Here is a 6,792-nt window from a genome sequence, read left to right as displayed (position 1 = left end):
TGTATATGTGTGCTGCAAGTGGGCTGTTGCTCACTGGGGTTCTAGGCTCCTTCCACCTGAAAACTCACCTCCTTCAGTTCTGGGAACTCTTCTTGGTGTTTTTCTTTTTGATAATTTCCTCTTATCCACTGCTCTGTTCTCTCATTCTGGAACTTCTGTCACTTGAATGTTCAACTTTCTTGCTCATTTTCTTTTTCTCAGCTTCTTTTTGTATTTTTTACTTATTGGTGGTTTTATTTCCTTTTGGACAGCTTCGACTTTATCTTCCAACACTTTTACTGACATTTTTATTTCTGCCATTTTTTAATTCTAAGAGGGCTTGCTCGCTAAGGATTACTTTTTTGAAAAGCAGCCTATTTTTATTTAATGGGTGTAATAGTTTCTCCTTTCTACCTGGGGACACTAGAGTTTGGTGTACGACATCTTCTTTTGCCTCTTGTATTGTAGGTCATCACTTTTCCTTTTTCCTGTTTTGCCTTCTACTTTCATATTAAAAGCCTTCATCATGCCCAATGATCCTTCATGGTGTTTTTACGTTTAACTGTAAGGCACTAAAAAGCTGATTGTAAGTTCTGCGTGCACCAGAGAGGCTTGTCAACTGCTGGCTGCATTGTTGGATGATTAGGATGGAACCTGGGTCTTTCAATGGGAATCTCCAGCTTTCTGCCTCTGTGGGTCTTTTTCTCTTGGGTTGGTCAGATTTTCTTCTCTCTTGCTTGAGGTTTATCGCTGAAGCTGCTGCATTCTGGGAGCAAAAGGGGAAAAGGCAATGGAGACTTTACCATTGAGAGTGCAGATTTTTCACTTAATCGTAGTTTTCATTAGGACACACGTCTTTTGCCCCTAGCTCTGACTATTGTCCTCAAGTCCATATTTCTTTTGTTTCAGCTTCTCCAAAGAGAAAACCTCCAGTCTTCTGCTGGGGTTGGCGACAGGCAGACAGCTAGCTGCAGGGAGTTGGGGAGGTGATTTAGAAATTTAATTGATTTTTACGTTAGACTTTCTGCTCCCCTTGAACACCTCCCATCTCCTTTCAGAAGCGTCTTGTTTCTCCAATTGCTGAGTTCTTCTCGGGTTTTGTGGGGGAATTTAATTTCTTGATTTTCTGTTTTCCTTTGATTTATCACTCATTCTACCTAATTTCGGTTCTCAAAATTTTGTCACTATTTCTCTCTGTTGTTATTTCCTATGTATTCTTGTTCCTATGTGTTTATACATTTTGTTTGGGTAGAAACAGAGGCAAAGAAGTGTATTTAAGTTACCAGATTTCACAAGAAGTAAATGCATGTTTCAAGATAGATCAAGAAATATGTATCCCCACACATATGAACTCTGATCAATGAAATATCCTTTGCAACTATAATGATTCTTAGAGTAACTGGTGATGAAGTTTGGAATAAGACAAATTTGTGAATTGTGAATATAGGCACCAGTAGGCAGAAGAAAATTGGATTTGCTATGGAAAAAGAAAAGAACTAAAAGAAAAATGTATTCTTGGAGGTTACTGGCCATCTAATTCATTTTTTTTCTGTACATATTTGTTCAAACTACCAATCTTGATTTCATCCAATGTCCCTTTTATATCTTCATGTTCAATTTTCCTCTACATCTTATTTATTTTTTCCTGTCCCAATTGCTCTGAGCTTAGTCCAGACCCTATACCATGTCTCATGTATACTATGTAGCCTCTATATAAACTAATAGCCTCTGTAATGGTTAATTTTATGTGTCAAGTTGTCTGGGCCACAGGGTACCTGGATATTTGATCAAACATTATTTTGGACGTTTCTGGGAGTGTGTTTTGGATGAGATTAACATTAAATGAGTGGACTTTGAGTAAAGCAGATTTCTCTTCATAATGTGGGCAGGTCTCATCCAATCAGTTGAAGGCCTGAATAGAACAAAATGACTGACCTGGGCTTCCCTGGTGGCGCAGTGGTTGGGAGTCCGCCTGCCAATGCAGGGGACATGAATTCGAGCCCTGGTCCAGGAGGATCCTGCGTGCCGTGGAGCAACTAAGCCTGTGTGCCACAACTGCTGAGCCTGTGCTCTGGAGCTCACGGGCCACAAATACTGAGCCCACGTGCTGCAACCACAGAAGCCCGCGCGCCTGGAGCCTGTGCTCCGCAACGGGAGAGGCCACCGCAATGAGAAGCCTGCACACCGCAACGAAGAGTAGCCCCCGCTCGCCGCAACTAGAGAAAGCCTGTGCACAGCAATGAAGACCCAACACAGCCAAGATAAATTAAAAAAAAAAAAAAAAAAGACTGACTTCCCCCAAGCAAGAGAGAATTCTCAGCACACTGCCTTTGGACTTCAACTGCAACACTGATTGGCTCTTTCTGTTGCTACAGCACAGAGCCTTCAGCTAGAACTGTGGCATCGGCTCTCTTGGGTCTCCAGCCTGCCAGCCCAGCCAGCAGATTTTACACTTGCCATCTTCTGTGATTGTGTGAGCCAATTCCTTAAAAGAAACCCCTTGTTATACAAATATATATATGTATACACACACACACACACACACACACACACACACACACACACACATCCTATTGGTTCTGTTTCTCTGAAGAACCCTAAAACAGCCTCCTTCCTTACTTTCACTCTTACTCTTATCCACTCTCCAAGTTGCAACATGCAACTGGCTTCTAAAACTGAAATAGGATACTTTCACTTACCTGTTGAAAAGCTCTTCAGTGTCTTCTTTATAGTTTTTCACAGTTCCAGGCTACTTTTCCACTTTATCCCTAGCCCCTCAATGGTGAAATCTTCGTGAACATGCTGTGGTCTTTCCTCCTCTGTCATTTTGCATGCATGGTTTCTTTGGGGACTGTCCTTCTTCCTCTTTTCCATTTGGAAAATTGGTCTCCTTTTAAGTCCCTGCCAATATATCAAGTGTTAGTAATGCTTTTTCTCTTTCCCAACAAGTGAAGGCTTTCCTTCTCTAGCCCCACAAAACCTCTCCTATAGTATATATGAAAAGAAATGCAATCCAAATTGATCATATTGCATTGAGATTATTTGGTTTTTTTTCTGTTTCGCATAAGACTCCAAGACTCTTCAAGGGGGGGGCGGGGGGTGGTCTAGGATCGGGCTGGCCAAAAAGTTCATTCGGTTTTTCCATACCCTCATGGAGAAACCCAAATGAACTTTTGGGCAAACCCAATGCATAGGCGGTATGTTGTGAACATTTAATTACTATTTCTGGGACTGTACTTGAAATTCCTTCAGCATTTCTTATTGCAGCTGGAAAAGGACTGGAAAAAAAAAAAAGAACTGAATTCACTGCAGTTGAACTTAAATTTTAGTTCTGTATATCACAGCTGATACAGCAAAGGAGAAGACTGTTTCTATATTTTCTGGTACAATTACTCCCTCTCCCTGTCCCCATTAGATCCTGCCATCTTGTTCTTTGACTCCTGGTTTAATGTTCTAATTGTTTTCATAGTTTCTATTGTATGGATGCTTCAAGCTTTCTTTTGAAACTGATAGTCTATAAATAATAAATAGACTAAACCAGTATATTGATTATTTCCCCAAGAGGCTTTACTTGTAAAACACTAGTTGCCTCTTCTTTTGTGAGGCTTTATATATTGTTAAAAAAAAATAAAGGACAGGGGGCTTCCCTGGCGGCGCAGTGGTTGAGAGTCTGCCTGCCGATGCAGGGGACACGGGTCCGGGAGGATCCCACATGCCGCGGAGCGGCTGGGCCCGTGAGCCATGGCCGCTGAGCCTGCGCGTCCGGAGCCTGTGCTCCGCAGCGGGAGAGGCCACAGCAGTGAGAGGCCCGCGTACCGCAAAAAAAAAAAAAAAAAAGGACAAGAAAAATACTTAAAATGAAGGGGATGTAAAAACATTACTACCTTCTGTCTTTCCCGGATCTTCCCTCTCCCCATGACAGAGACTCATGCTAAGGCAGACTCCAGAAGTTAGAAGAAACGATATGAAGCAGGCTCTTGAAGTTAGCCCTCACTTGGCTCCAGCTTCCGAGCTCTGAAGAAATTGTTGCCTTTTCTGCTCCACCATCTTGGGCAATGGATTTCTCCCTGCTGTTGTGATCTGCACTCTGGTGGCTGTGAGGGGATGGGAGCTTCCAGAGCTCAGCCTCCGTGCCTTTATCAGACTCCGATTTCCAGTTTCCTTCGAGCTCCCAGGAAATTTACCTTTTAGAAAATTCTTCTTCCTGACCTCACAAAGTTTTTTGCCTCTTTGCTGACTTCACTGATATCTGTGCTTTTTTTGTCAGTTGACTTTTTTTTTTTTTCAAATTCAAGTTAAAGTTTCAGCGCTTTGTTCAGTTCTTTGGGCAACAGCTGTGCAAACGAGGCCTTTTGTCTGCTGCCGGTGGCTGAGCCTGGAAAAGAGGGAGAGAAGCTGTCAACTACTTTATTAAGGCAGATCCTTGTTTGTTTATTTTAGAAACCACTTTGTCTCTCTTAATTTTTTTTTTCTTTTAAAGTTCTTCTCGGGTTATTGGATACAGTGAACTTTCAAATTCTTCTTTAGTCCCACCATCTTTTTTCTAATCTCTTCAAAAAATTTGTTATGCGTGATAGGTCACCTGAGAAACCAGGAATGAATATAAACCTATGGCCGGGCACCTCTACAAAATAATTCTTTTGTGTAGGGATTCTAAGACACTTTTCTTTGCTAATAGGTATGCAGGATAAAGCTCTTCTCTTAAGACCAGACTGAAGGGAAGCAATACAAAGCATCTAGCACAGCAAAGCTGTAGCAACAAAAAAGATTTCTTTTTATAGTTTCCAGAAAAAATGAAGTCAAAACTTCTGAAAGAATATCAGAGCCTGTTATTTTACATCTGTGGTCAGAGTTGAGAGCAACCAGTTTCTCTCCCTAATGTGGACTGTACAATATCTCTATTCAGGATAACCCTGAGAAACAATGAAAAGTGGCCTCGTGACCGGGAGAATAATAATCCAAGGAAACTTGACATTTAATTTGTTTTTGATTATTACTCTAAAATGAAACATGCGGTGAAGGTTTTGGTTCAAGTTTTGTTTTCCTCCCCACCCTGCCTCTAACATTCCCCCGACCGGTGCTGCTTGTATCATTTCACAAGCAGCTTCTCTTGGTATCAGTTTTTCCTGTGAGCTGAAATTTAAGTCTTTATTTAGAGAAAGGAAAGCAATCAACTTAATGCAACACCCTGTAAATGGTAATTTTACTGGATTTAAGTGAGGTTGGTAAATAGTTTCATGCCCCTTTTATTAGGTACTTAAGAAAATGTTCTTGTCCAGACTCTGGAAATCTTTTCTTTTTTCTACTCAAAGGGAGACTCAATAGGTGGAGTAACAAAAGCCCTGCAGGTGGCTCCATGCAGACCCAAGACAAATCGAGATCAACATGCAGAAACCAGACAAAAGCAATAGAGGTGGCAATGATGAGGGAGGGGGTATCCTGGAAGGTCAGGTGTAAGGATGCAGCTGTTTTCTTTCCAGGTATTGGTCTGCCCTCTATCCCATTCTTCTAAAAAAAGAGGAGAGAGAAGGCAACGTTTATACATAAGATGAAAAGTTCACACATATTATAAAAATTTGCTACTTTCCCTCAGAATCAGAACAGAGTCACCAGGTAGAATAAACTTTTCTTTTCACTCTTGTAAAATAAAATAATTATTACCATCTAATGGGTATCTACTACTACATGCCTGGTGCAACGCTGGGCACAATGTGTGTGTTGTCTGATTTAATTGTCATCATTAATATTAATTCCGTTTTATTTTTATGTTTTCCAATCTAGTACTTTGATTTTTATTCATATTCAAATTCCACACATTTAAATTAAAACAAAAACAAAAACACTGATAAATCAGCAAATTACCTCGAATGCAACTCTGTGCTGCCATTATTATATTTGCTTCCTCTTTCCCAGATACCAAAGTCAGGTACACAGTAAATGCTTTCTACACAAAATAAAAGGTTCTGAATAAAAGAGACCTCATCAGTGTTATAGATAATCTGGAGTCCTGAGGAAATCATTTCCACAAGGTAAAGGAGATAGAGTGACACTGCATTTATCCGAAGATGACCATATTCCTCATAGGAGAGGATCTCATCCCCTGTCTGTACCTCGAAGGTAGAGTAAAGACATGTTGGGAGTGGATCCTGCTTAAGCTGCTGGACCTTATGGGCCTGATGCACATAGCAGTAGAGAATTCCTCTCATACATTTTACAGCCGAGTGCTCCAGCTCATGGGTCCTTCCCTTGTCCTCATCACATGCGCCTGTATGCAAGAGCCAGGCCCCTTAGCACAGTACAGACTGTCGTGGATCTTGGCCTGATCATCGCCACATGTTTTAGTGGGAAAGAGACGTGTGGCTGGACTTTGATAGGGCAGCAATGTTACTTGACAACTCTGTAATAGTGATCCAATTTATCCCATAGTTTTATTATCAGGTCCCGGAAGATTAATGCTTTTAAGAGGTTCAAAGTGAGCCAGACTTTTAAGAAAGCTGGTGGAGAAGCCATACCTTAAGAATGCATCAGGTGAGCTGGCCATTGCAAATTATTGACTCTAATCATAAGCGTCGCAGGCTAAACTGTAGCAGTTTGCAAAACTGAGCGTTTGGGAAGGGGTCTTCGCTTTAAGACCTTCCGGCTCACTTCGGTCACGAGCGCAGCTGTCGCGCGGTCTGCTCCGCCCAGCAGGCCCCGCCCAGCACGACACTGTCGCGAGGCGCACCAGCCGGACGTTATCGCGAGGCGCACTAGCCGGAAGTTATCGCGAGGCGCCCCAGCCGGAAGTTATCGCGAGGCGCCCCAGCCGGAAGT

The 6,792-nt window shown here is 42.0% G+C and overlaps 1 pseudogene; it reads right to left on the bottom strand.

The window, feature by feature from the left end:
• Positions 1-4,269: 4,269 nt before the first annotated feature.
• Positions 4,270-6,520, bottom strand: LOC132499470 (phosphorylase b kinase regulatory subunit beta-like; annotated as a pseudogene).
• Between the last annotated feature and the right edge of the window lie 272 nt (positions 6,521-6,792).

Source organism: Mesoplodon densirostris, chromosome 11 (assembly GCF_025265405.1).
Source record: "Mesoplodon densirostris isolate mMesDen1 chromosome 11, mMesDen1 primary haplotype, whole genome shotgun sequence".
Lineage (NCBI taxonomy): Eukaryota > Metazoa > Chordata > Mammalia > Artiodactyla > Ziphiidae > Mesoplodon > Mesoplodon densirostris.
The sequence above is the reverse complement of the archived record's forward strand: the minus strand, read 5'-3'. Positions and strand labels throughout refer to the sequence as shown.